Source organism: Eucyclogobius newberryi, unplaced genomic scaffold, assembly GCF_026437365.1.
Source record: "Eucyclogobius newberryi isolate DKJ021-1_F unplaced genomic scaffold, fEucNew1.0.hap1 SCAF_10, whole genome shotgun sequence".
Taxonomy (NCBI): Eukaryota; Metazoa; Chordata; class Actinopteri; order Gobiiformes; family Gobiidae; genus Eucyclogobius; species Eucyclogobius newberryi.
Genome location: NW_027315724.1, coordinates 28,077,206 through 28,088,284, shown reverse-complemented (window position 1 = coordinate 28,088,284; position 11,079 = coordinate 28,077,206).

The following is an 11,079-nucleotide window of genomic DNA, read 5'->3' as shown; positions in this document are numbered from 1 at the left end:
TCTGTTTTTCAGGTGAGCCTGCAGTTTGTAAATCAAGCTTCAGATCACTGTGGAAACAGCTTCTCCCACACATCAGAAGCTGCAGGCCACGCACAGATCTCTACAACAGAATCTAATGTGCTGTCTTTCGGACCCTCACCGCCAGCAAGCAAAGACATCAGGATGCATTACAGCTTTGACTTTGCACTGCAGGTACTAATAATAGTGCAAATGCAGAATAGCAATTATAGAGAGATATACGTCTTAATCAAATGTCATATGTATTAATCTAATCTCCTTTCTCTCTCTGTCTACTACAGATACACTTTCCGTCCAACCCTTTGCAGCCGGGGCCATGCTTCACTACACAATGGACATCCACTTCCTCATTGCTGGCCACACCAAATTCTCCCCTGATTGCGGCTTTGGACTTATCAAGCGAGCATACATGAAGACCAGGGTTGACACTTTGGAAGACATCAATGAGGTTAGTTTATATTATTTGACTACTGTAATGTGCAAACATTAGCCTGGCAAAACTTCAGTGTTGCTCTCTGTTCTGCTTAAGATATGTTTTTGTCTTCCAAACATTTTTGCTTTAGACTTTTTCAAGTAAACCAAGGATTTTAAGAACATTTTTCCAGTTTTAACGACATATCTGACGCCAGCGACATGTCCGGGAGAAGAAAGACTGTGAACGCTGTCGGAAATATCAACAAGAAATTAATGAGCTGAAAACACGGATATTTGTTTTGGAATCTGAAAAAGTTCTTCACGATACCATTCCTGTGTCAACCGACGGTAAGAAGAGCACACTTTTTACAAGAAAAACTGCTACTTTCAACCTAAACCGCAGTGACTCTGTGTCGTTTCCAAAACTGTCTAAAAACCAGAAAGACCAGGCTGTTTCTTGGAACAAACTTGGAACAAAGCCTAAACGATACAAAGATAACGTGAAGTTGCCTAAAATACAGCTCACCAACAGATTTTTACCACTTTCAGAGATGGAATTAAATGAAAAAAGGAAAGATGACGTGGCCAAAATACAGCGAGGAGGATCTGTGCCAGGAGCCAAGGTCACGAAGATTGTTTTAGTTGGGGACGGCGCGATAAGTCACGTGACGCATGAAAAGATAAACACACATTCTTTTCCAAGCGCCACTGTTTCTGAGATAACGTCACTCCTTCCAAATATTATGGCTAAGCATGGAGGAGCTAAACAGCTGATTGTGCACGTGGGTGCAGTGGACATGCGGCGGGAACAGACTGAAGTTTTGAAAAAAGACTTCTTGAAGTTATTCGACGTGCTTGATAAAATGGAAATCAAAACATTCATAAGTGGACCTCTTCCAAACATCGACAGGAGGATAAACAAGTTTAGCCGGCTTCTTCAGCTGAACACATGGCTGTCCAAAGAGTCTTCCCCGAGAGGACTACACTACATAGAGAACTTCTATCTATTCTGGAAACGAGAGGACCTGTTTAAGAGAAATGGCCCCCACCTATGCAGAGGTGGAGTGAGGGTGCTGACAGAGAACCTGCTCCATGCTCTGAGGCATTGGACTGGGCCTGGACAGGGTCCTGAGCAGATAGTTAGAGAAGAGAGGAATGAGAGAAGAATTCCTGCTCCCTCAGCCAGAGACCGAGCCAATGTTTCAACATCAAAAGCACCACAACCTCAGCCTCCACCAAAGGATTCATCAGCAGCTGCTCCACCACCACCAGCAAAGGATTCAGCTCCAGCTGCTCCGCATTCACCTCCACCGCCTCCAGCAAAGGAACAATCTTCAAAGGCCTTGGACCCATCTGTGACAAGCCCAACAACATCCCTGTCATCGCCCCTGCCTTCACACCAGCCCTGGGTTCCCCCTGCAACATCTACTCCCACTAAAGATTCATCATTCTCCTTCTCATCTCCGCTCTCACCCATGGGCCTTCCCAGCCATTTTGAAAGTCTGATCAAATCAGGCATTAAGATGGCTCCACTCACGCCCAATATAGCAAGGGCTATGTCTTCCCTGCACAAGCCGACTACACCAACAAAAGCCACACCACCCATCCCCCCTCGCCTCTCACCTGGTCCCAAACTCTCCTTGGCTACAAAAGCCCCACCACCCATCCAACCTCGCCTTTCACCTGGTATCTCCCATAGCTAGGATGCACTGGGTCTCAGCGTTGCCGGGACTTATTGTCACATTAAAAATCAAACCAACCCGGGGCCCTATGTAAAAAGAGCCCCCCCTAGTGCTATTTCTGTAGTCACATCATCACAGAGATGGAAAAACAAAATGCGAGTCAGGCCCAATCTGAGAAATGTGATTCATATTCCCTGTGAAAAGATAAAGCCCAGTCTCACTGAAACTAGTCTGAAACTTGCTGTGCTAAATGTCAGATCCTTATGTAACAAATCTCTCTTAATTAATAATTTTATTTCTTCTTATAATCTTGATTTTATGTTTTTAACTGAAACGTGGCTTGACAAAAACACAGGAAATGTAGTTCTGATAGAATCTGCTCCACCCAACTTTAAGTTTGAATCTGAAACACGAGAAAACAAAAAAGGGGGTGGAGTCTGTGCTGTCTTTAGAGATGAAATAATTACCCGCAGGTTGTCTTTTGGGGTGTTTTCATCATTTGAGTATGTATCCTTTAAAATGGAGCTAAAACGGTCTCCATCCATTCTCTTCATTGTTTTATACAAGCCTCCCCAGCACTGCCAAAGTTTTATTGATGATTTTACTGAGATGCTTGCAGTCATATGCACAGACTTTGATGGTTTGGTCATTACAGGTGATTTCAATGTGCATGTTGATAATATTTGTGACAGAAACGCTAAAGAGCTTGATGCTGTCCTTGAAACCTTCAGTCTTACTCAGCATGTGAGAGGCCCCACCCACAGCAAAGGACACACTCTAGATCTCATAATTACAAAGGGGGTAAATATTTCAAATGTTAATGTGATCGATGTTGCTCTGTCTGATCATTTCTGTGTCTTCTTTGACCTGTCTGTTTCTCCCAAACCTCCGGTTGGTCCTGCAGTTGTTCAGAGGAGACATATAAGTGATGGCACAGGTGCACTGTTTATGGAAATGATAAACTTTGAAAATGTCTCATGTTCTAATGTAAATGATTTGTTGAACTCTGTTACATCTAGTGTTTTGAATGTTCTGGACACCATCGCCCCTATAAAGGCTAAAATGGTTAAAAATAAGCAGAAGGCGCCGTGGAGAAATGATGATTCGGTCAGGGCACAGAAAAGGGAGTGCCGCAGGGCCGAACGGAAATGGCACAAGTCAAAGCTCCAGGTTCAAAAAGAGATTTACAAAGAAAAGCTGAACATGTACAACCTAATCTTATGTAGAACTAGGGAAAGATATTTTTCTGAAATAATTGGAAGCTGCAGTAACAACTTGCGTGTCCTGTTTGCCACAGTAAACAGATTAACAAACCCTCCAGCTCAGCTGCCGTTAGAACTCATTTCCACATCCAAGTGTAATGAGTTTGCATTATTCTTTAATGACAAAGTTCAGGGCATTAAAAATGCTATAAATCCCACAATGCAAAAAATTACCCTAAAACCACCAAGACACTTAGAGCTAACTCACTTTGCACCAGTAACTGACAAAACTGTCCATGAGATCATCACCAGTCTGAGTTCATCTACATGCTGCCTTGATGTGTTACCCACCAGATTTCTAAAGTCTGTGCTGAACAGTTTGTTAGCACCATTCACTCACATAGTTAACATGTTGCTTCAATCTGGAACATTCCCAATGTCTTTGAAAACTGCGGTCATAAAGCCTCTCCTAAAGAAGAGCAGTCTTGATGCCGCAGTACTGAGTCATTACCGGCCCATCTCTAATCTACCATTTTGGGGCAAAGTCCTTGAAAAGGTTGTTTACCAACAGCTCGCAGATTTCCTCTTAATAAACAACTCATTTGATGTTTTTCAGTCAGGTTTTAGACCTCATCACAGCACTGAGACTGCTCTTGTCAAGGTGACAAATGACATCCGCCTGAACACTGACACGGGCAAAGCCTCAGTCTTAATTCTGTTAGATCTGAGTGCTGCTTTTGACACTGTCGATCATGGGATCCTCTTACAGAGACTAGAGGACTGGGTGGGCATCACTGGCACTGCCCTAAACTGGTTAAGGTCCTATCTGGAAGACAGGAAGTACTTTGTTGAAATTGGTAGCTGTGTCTCAGACCACATGACCCTGACCTGTGGAGTGCCCCAAGGGTCAGTCCTGGGTCCCCTTCTGTTCAACCTCTACATGCTGCCGTTGGGTCAGTTGATACGCAGTGAAAATGTGTCCTATCACAATTATGCAGACGACACTCAGATCTATGTTTCACTATCGGCAGGTGACTATGGACCAGTAGATTCACTCTGTCACTGCATCCAACAGATCAGTGTGTGGATGCAAAACAACTTTCTCCAGCTGAACTCAGACAAGACTGAAATAATCATTTTTGGCCCACAGAAACAAAGGGAAAGTGTTAGCGGTCACCTCCAGAGTCTCGCTCTAAAACCTACAAACCAAATTAGAAATCTGGGGGTAATAATGGACTCAGACTTGAACTTTAATAGCCACGTCAAATCAATAACATCAGCAGCTTTTTACCATCTAAAAAACATTGCCAAAATCAAAAATATACGGTCAAAACCAGATTTAGAGAGACTTATCCACGCGTTTGTCTCCAGTAGATTAGACTACTGTAACGGCCTGCTGACTGGTCTCTCCATACGAGCTGTAAAACAGCTGCAGTACATCCAGAACGCTGCTGCTCGGGTCCTGACCAGAACCAGGAAGTATGAGCACATTAGTCCTGTTCTCAGGTCTTTGCACTGGCTCCCTGTGGCTCAGAGAATAGACTTTAAAGCAGCTCTGCTTGTGTACAAGTCTCTCCATGGCCTAGCACCAAAGTACATCTTGGATATGTTAGTGCCATATGAACCATCTCGGACTCTGAGGACCTCAGGGACCGGCCTCCTGCTGGTGCCCAGACATGGGGAATCTGCGTTTCAGTTTTATGCAGCTAAAATCTGGAACAGTCTTCCTGAAGATGTGAGACAGGCTTCTACTCTGACAATGTTCAAATCTAAGCTAAAAACAGTTTTGTTTAGCTGCGCATATGACTGAAAGGATTTTTTCTTTGCACTCTTCTCTTTTGTTTGTGATTTTATTAGTTTAGAAAATCAGTTGGATTGATAATTTTTAATTTAGTTAATTTTATTGTAGTTAATTTTTATCTTTGCACTCTTCTCTTTTGTTTGTGATTTTATTAGTTTAGATTTGATTTCTTTGTGATTTGAATGCATTTTTCCTGCTGTGTGAAGCACTTTGAATTGCCTTGTGTATGAAATGTGCTCTACAAATAAACTTGCCTTGCCTTGCCTTGCCTTCTTCTGTTCTCATTTTTTCTTACATTGTCGCCCTTGTCATCAGGTAGTGGAAAACAGCTCTCCTGAGTCTCACCTCAATATCCCACAGCTTGTTGGAACGGCGGATGGCAAAGTGTTTGTCAAGAACTTCGACTGGCAGAAGCATCTGAGTCCCTTCTTCAGACGGCTTCCAAAGATCAAGAGTTATCAGCACTTCAGGTATTTATATTGAAACTCTCACATTGTGTTAAAAAAAAAAAAAACAGTTAATGAGTGTTATGTGAAATAGTTAGCCATTTCTTAAATGTCCTGTTATTTGTTTACAGCTTTGATGCCAAGAGACCAGGTGTCGTGCTTGCGAAAAGTCACTGTGAAGCAGAACCAGTGGAATTTCAGCTACTACGCAATTCTGCTGTTCTGCCTCCGGTTGACAATCTCCATGTCCTGGTCCCACCTGGACTGAACTTTGACAGGCAGACCTATCTGCATGAAAAAATCAGGCCTTTCTGTGCTGACGAGGCAAAAGACATCACATGCCCAGCGCAGAGAGTCACAGCACAGAAGAGTGCACAGACGAAGAAGAGGATGAGGATGTGATCTCTGATGTAATTGGACTCTGGTGGTGTACATATCATATCTATCATCTCATATCTCATATATTCAAAGCCATGGACCCGTTGCAGTTTGTATACCTGGCCTTGGCATCTGTTTATAAGAGTTCTTCTATTAAGAGTGTTTTTTAAACTTCCTATAAGTTATCTGTCCCTTCCCCCTGTATCTACTGCGTTGTAACATTAAAGGCTATCTTATCTTATCTTATCTTTTGTTTGTGTTGCACTGAATCACCTGTGAATTATGTTTATCGACAAATGCAATGAACCCTATTCTGATTCTGATTCTTTGATTCTATTCAGGGCCTTTTGTAATCCAAGTATTTCCATTTTAATACAGTAACTTCTAATACTGATTCAAGTCCAGTTACCATCTGGACATCTTAAGATTTTTATAAGAGATCTTCTACTGAGAGTGTTTTTCAAACTTCCTATAAGTTATTTGTTCTTTTCTTCTGTATCTATCTCTGTATCTACCTGCGTTGCATCAATGGAATTTCCCCATGTGGGACAATAAAGGATTATCTTATCTTATCTTATCAATAACAACACTCCTCTTGAGTCTTCAGTGACAGCTGTAGGGGGAAGGTGGTGTCAATGTGACAGGGGGGAGGGCTTATCTCAATGAGATGCAAATGAGCCCCCCTGTGACTCTGGGCTCACTCCGGTGAGAAACTTTGAGCCCCGTTTTCTCAGTGAATGGGTTTGAGAGTTGTATACATTCAAATGACCACAACTTATTCAAATATTATCAGATCTACATGAGTGAGATCATTGGAAAGCTTTGAATTCACAATTCACACTTTCAGAATCTGTGAATAACTCAAAATGTCTCCGGGTAGACATGTAACTGGTTTAGCCACGGTCAGACACATATACCGTACATGATTTGTGTAGCATATTTGCCGTATAAAGCTCAGTCTCAAAGCAACAGAAACCGTGTGATGGCCCTTTATGTGTGTAGCGTTTACCAGGCTGTTTCTTCATAATGGCAAGAAAAGTACATATATATCTGATTACTCTGTTCATATTTTCACAACAAAGTGTCCTTTTTACAGGAGTGTTTTAAGTTTTATTCTCAAAGTTACGATTCTTCAAATGTTCTCAAATGTTTTGCACTGAATAGAATAGGTTTGCAAAGTGTGCTATAGTCTTTCCAGATTCCTGAAAAGTTTCAGAAAATGTGCCAAAGCGATGGAAAAACAAAAAAAAACAGTGTAAAAAGAAAGGATTTATCCCCCCAAAATAGAAGTGTAAAAATGTTAAAACGTACTATGCACAAATAGAACATGCCAACTCCGTGAAAGAAATGACATAGAACGTTGTCCTTTGCTGATACTGGGGCATAAACCGCTTTCAGCAACTACTGATCTTTATGAGGCCCAATATTAGACTTTTATTGCCCCTGTTTCAACTCAGCATTGTTATTCTAGAGAAAATGTCAAAGTCATAAAGGGTGCATTTCCTAACGATAACAGCAGTGGCTTTTTTTCGTTATGGCTTGTCCTCTGCTTCACAATGTGATAATGTGATATTTGCATATTGACTGCGTAGGTGTGATGGTGACATTTAGTCTTCACGGTAAACTGTGCTGGCAACAGCCTTTTAAAATGAACATACATGCATCTTATGCACATATTAATTAAACCGTGTTGTGGCGCTGTCAGTCTTTGATCATGAAGAGGGCATGTCCAGGGTGAATTAGTAAAAATCAGATGCCAAAGCAAATTATCAGCATTGATCCATACTTGCCTTGTATCTTCAACACCGTTCCCTCTTTCACTTCATATTTAAATCTCCTCTTAGATCTTCCTCACACTTTTGTAATCACACCATTCTTTATGCATAATAAGTGACTAAAACATCATTTTCAAATATTTTAGTCCCAGAACATGGACCCTATGTATTTGGACACTCAAAGACGCCTTTAAATTGCATCTCTCATTCATGGCACACCAGGATAAATGTAGCCACAGCTGCCCTGGTATAGACTGGCTGCCAAAGCTTTACATCGACCTCTACGACCTCCACCAATCACTCGTGCGCTGGCGAAATCCTGACATAGGCAAGGCTTCTGTTGCCCAAGGACACAACAGCAGCATGCAGCGCTCCGTCCGAGGCGTGTCCCGTCCATCTTTAGCTCAGTCGTCTCCAATTCCTGCCCTCTTCTCCAAATTCAAACGTTAAAACAATCGATTGTGTAATAACGCGGGCCCACGGCTTTTAACATGCCAGCTCCTGTTACGATACCATTGTAGAAATACTAGAACGAGACCAATTTTAACACATGACATTTACAAATAAGGAAAGTGAGAAACATGTAATTTTCTCCCTTTCTCCGAGCCGTTCTTCCCACTCGCTTCACTCTGTTGATGCCTCCTCTATTATGATTGATAGAAATTATACAGTTATAGTAGAGTGAGGACATTCGCACTGCATCTTTCCCGAAAAGGTAATAATAGCAAAGGTGCTTTTGTCACACGGATTTAAATCAAAGTAATGGACCATTAGCGTCCCTCACAAAGCTCCGCTCCAGGAGTCGAACACCATATCAGAGGTGGACAGCTCCAGTACAGAAAACCCTGCAAATTCATATGACATTACAACTTAATGAGCCTCATGTTTCTGAATGTGATCCGGGGAAGGCCCACGCGGCGCAGGGTACATTAGTTGCTCTCTACGTAATCCACTGGCACTGCTTCTCTGTAGGCGACGCCGCTCACTGTGTGCAATATCATCCCAATGTCATCCCAGGGATTTTGGAGAGAAAGGGTTTCTCTGGTTTCACTGATGAGACTTAATGTGGGAACTAATAATAGCATATACAAATAATGCATCATGAACCAGGGAGAAAATGACGGTAAAAAGGCAAGATACGGCAAGATGGCAATTATAATCAGCGCTTTTCCCGGGTGCATTCAGTTCTGTTCTATAAAGGTGACTTATGTGGGGTTTTTTGTATTTAGTATTAAACGAAAACATACGTAGATCATTATTTTACATTTTGTTCATTGCATGCTGAAGCTGAAGCAGCTTGATAATTGAAGATCTAATGACTTCCTTTTCAAAACTGCTAAAAAGCAACTGACTTTCGATAATGTGTTTCAGTTGTTTGGAAATGGCTATGTGATATTTTTGAAGCCCAAATGTATGTCCCAGAATTTTAGATTTTTTTCTCAAGTAAGAACAGGGCTATGCCTGGAGGTAGGGGGTAGGTGAAAGCCTTGAAAGATAATACAGAACAGCTCATAACAGATTTTCAGGAAAAGCCAACACATTTCCATGGAGACAAGCAGGTGGCAACCCTTCACCGGAAAAAGTTAAAGTGCACCTTTAAAGTAACAATATGCATAATAATTAACCTCTATTGTGGCTGGGTTTTGTAGTTATATGCACGCATGTTTGCAATTTAGCCAATATAATTCAAGTCAAATCAAATCAGATCAATAGATAAATAAAAAAGCAACAGACGAGTCAATATTGTCAAAAACAATGCAGTAACTTTAACCTCCAGAGTTTGCTTTAGGTGACGTTTACTTACCTGCTACTCTATCTCAGAAAGTATCTTCTGCTGAATGTTATGTAGATGTCCTTGGGCTAACAGGAACAGTGAGATGTAGAAACATCCTTAAAAATATTTTTTTAAATAAACATTTAGCGCTTTGCTGATGGAGAGATAATGGACAGGCATTTTATAAATTGCTTGCCAGAGGTTTCCTTCCAGAGATGGCAATGATTATTGTGTTCACTGTAACTGACAGTTTAAAAATAATATTCATTCCCATTAGGACAGAAATGTTTTTGTTTTAATACTGTGTTGCTGAGTTTCAATGTCGTCTGCCTTATCAGTTCACAGCTTCTACGTCGGATGCCCTTACAGGTGTCTTGCCCAGGGACACAATGATAGCATGAACACAGGCAAGGTTAGAACCAGAAACATCTATTTCTATTATGACCCTGTGAACACTGAGGAGCAAATCCATTTCAAACCAGATTACACATGTGTGGATATTGATTATACATTGGAAAAAGTAATGCAATTAATTGATTTTCATTCGCATCTCGATTCCATTACAAAGCCATTTTTGTCTAATTCTATTGCAAAAAAAAAAAAAATCTAACTCCTTGGTGCTGAGAACACTTTCAAACAGGAGGATGTGCATGTGTAAGACTAGCTGTCATAACCTGTTCATAACACCTATTGATTTTTTCCCACATATCTCGCCTGTTTCGTGTTCAGCTCTTGTCTACACTTTGGCGTTGACATTACTGCTGACTTCTACTGGAGGTGTCTTTGAAGTAATCCACCGCAACTCATTTGCAAGATTCTTGTTAGTTTTGCAAAAAAGTGTTAAAGGTGGAAGAGCAGTTAGTATCAACATAGGGGTACTTGATGTGAATGGATACACGCGACACCCTAAGAGAGGTTTTCAAATGGCCGTAATGTTCAGAGAGGACATATTAGTGCGAACACAAGTCAAAATAGAGTAGGATAAATCTGTGAAGAAGAAGTCAAGCACAGTCCAGGCCAGAGCGGTTGGGGAAGCTCTGGGTGTGATAACATTGTATTCAGTCAATCACAGTATGTTCTTTAGGGCTGTCACGATTATTTTAGTAGTTTTTATTTTTTCGATTAGCTGACTAGTCAAACAATTCTATTTTATTGGAGACTTTGTACATCTTTTCAACCTAATAAAGTTTAAAATATAGTGACTGAAGGCTTTGAGATAGCGAATATTTACTGTTGGAGAGATAACTCCGGACTGTGAGGACTGTAAGGTGCTGGTTCAGGTGTGTAGCTGCCACTGCTCAGGAGTGCCAGCCAGAGCATTACTTTAAGACCAGGATGGATACTCGGATAGGTGGAAATGATGAGGAGACATGAGGACGTTCCGGAGCTTTATTGAGCCTCACAGGTACACACAGACTGCAATCTGATTCGTCATCTTATTCGTTGTTGTTTTATGGCGGGTTTTTTTGCGTTTATAACCGCACATTAAAAAACATTAAAACACATTAAAAAACACATTACCATTAAAACCATTAAAACATTAAAAACGCATTAAAAACCTTTAATATCGATCTACAAATCACACGTGA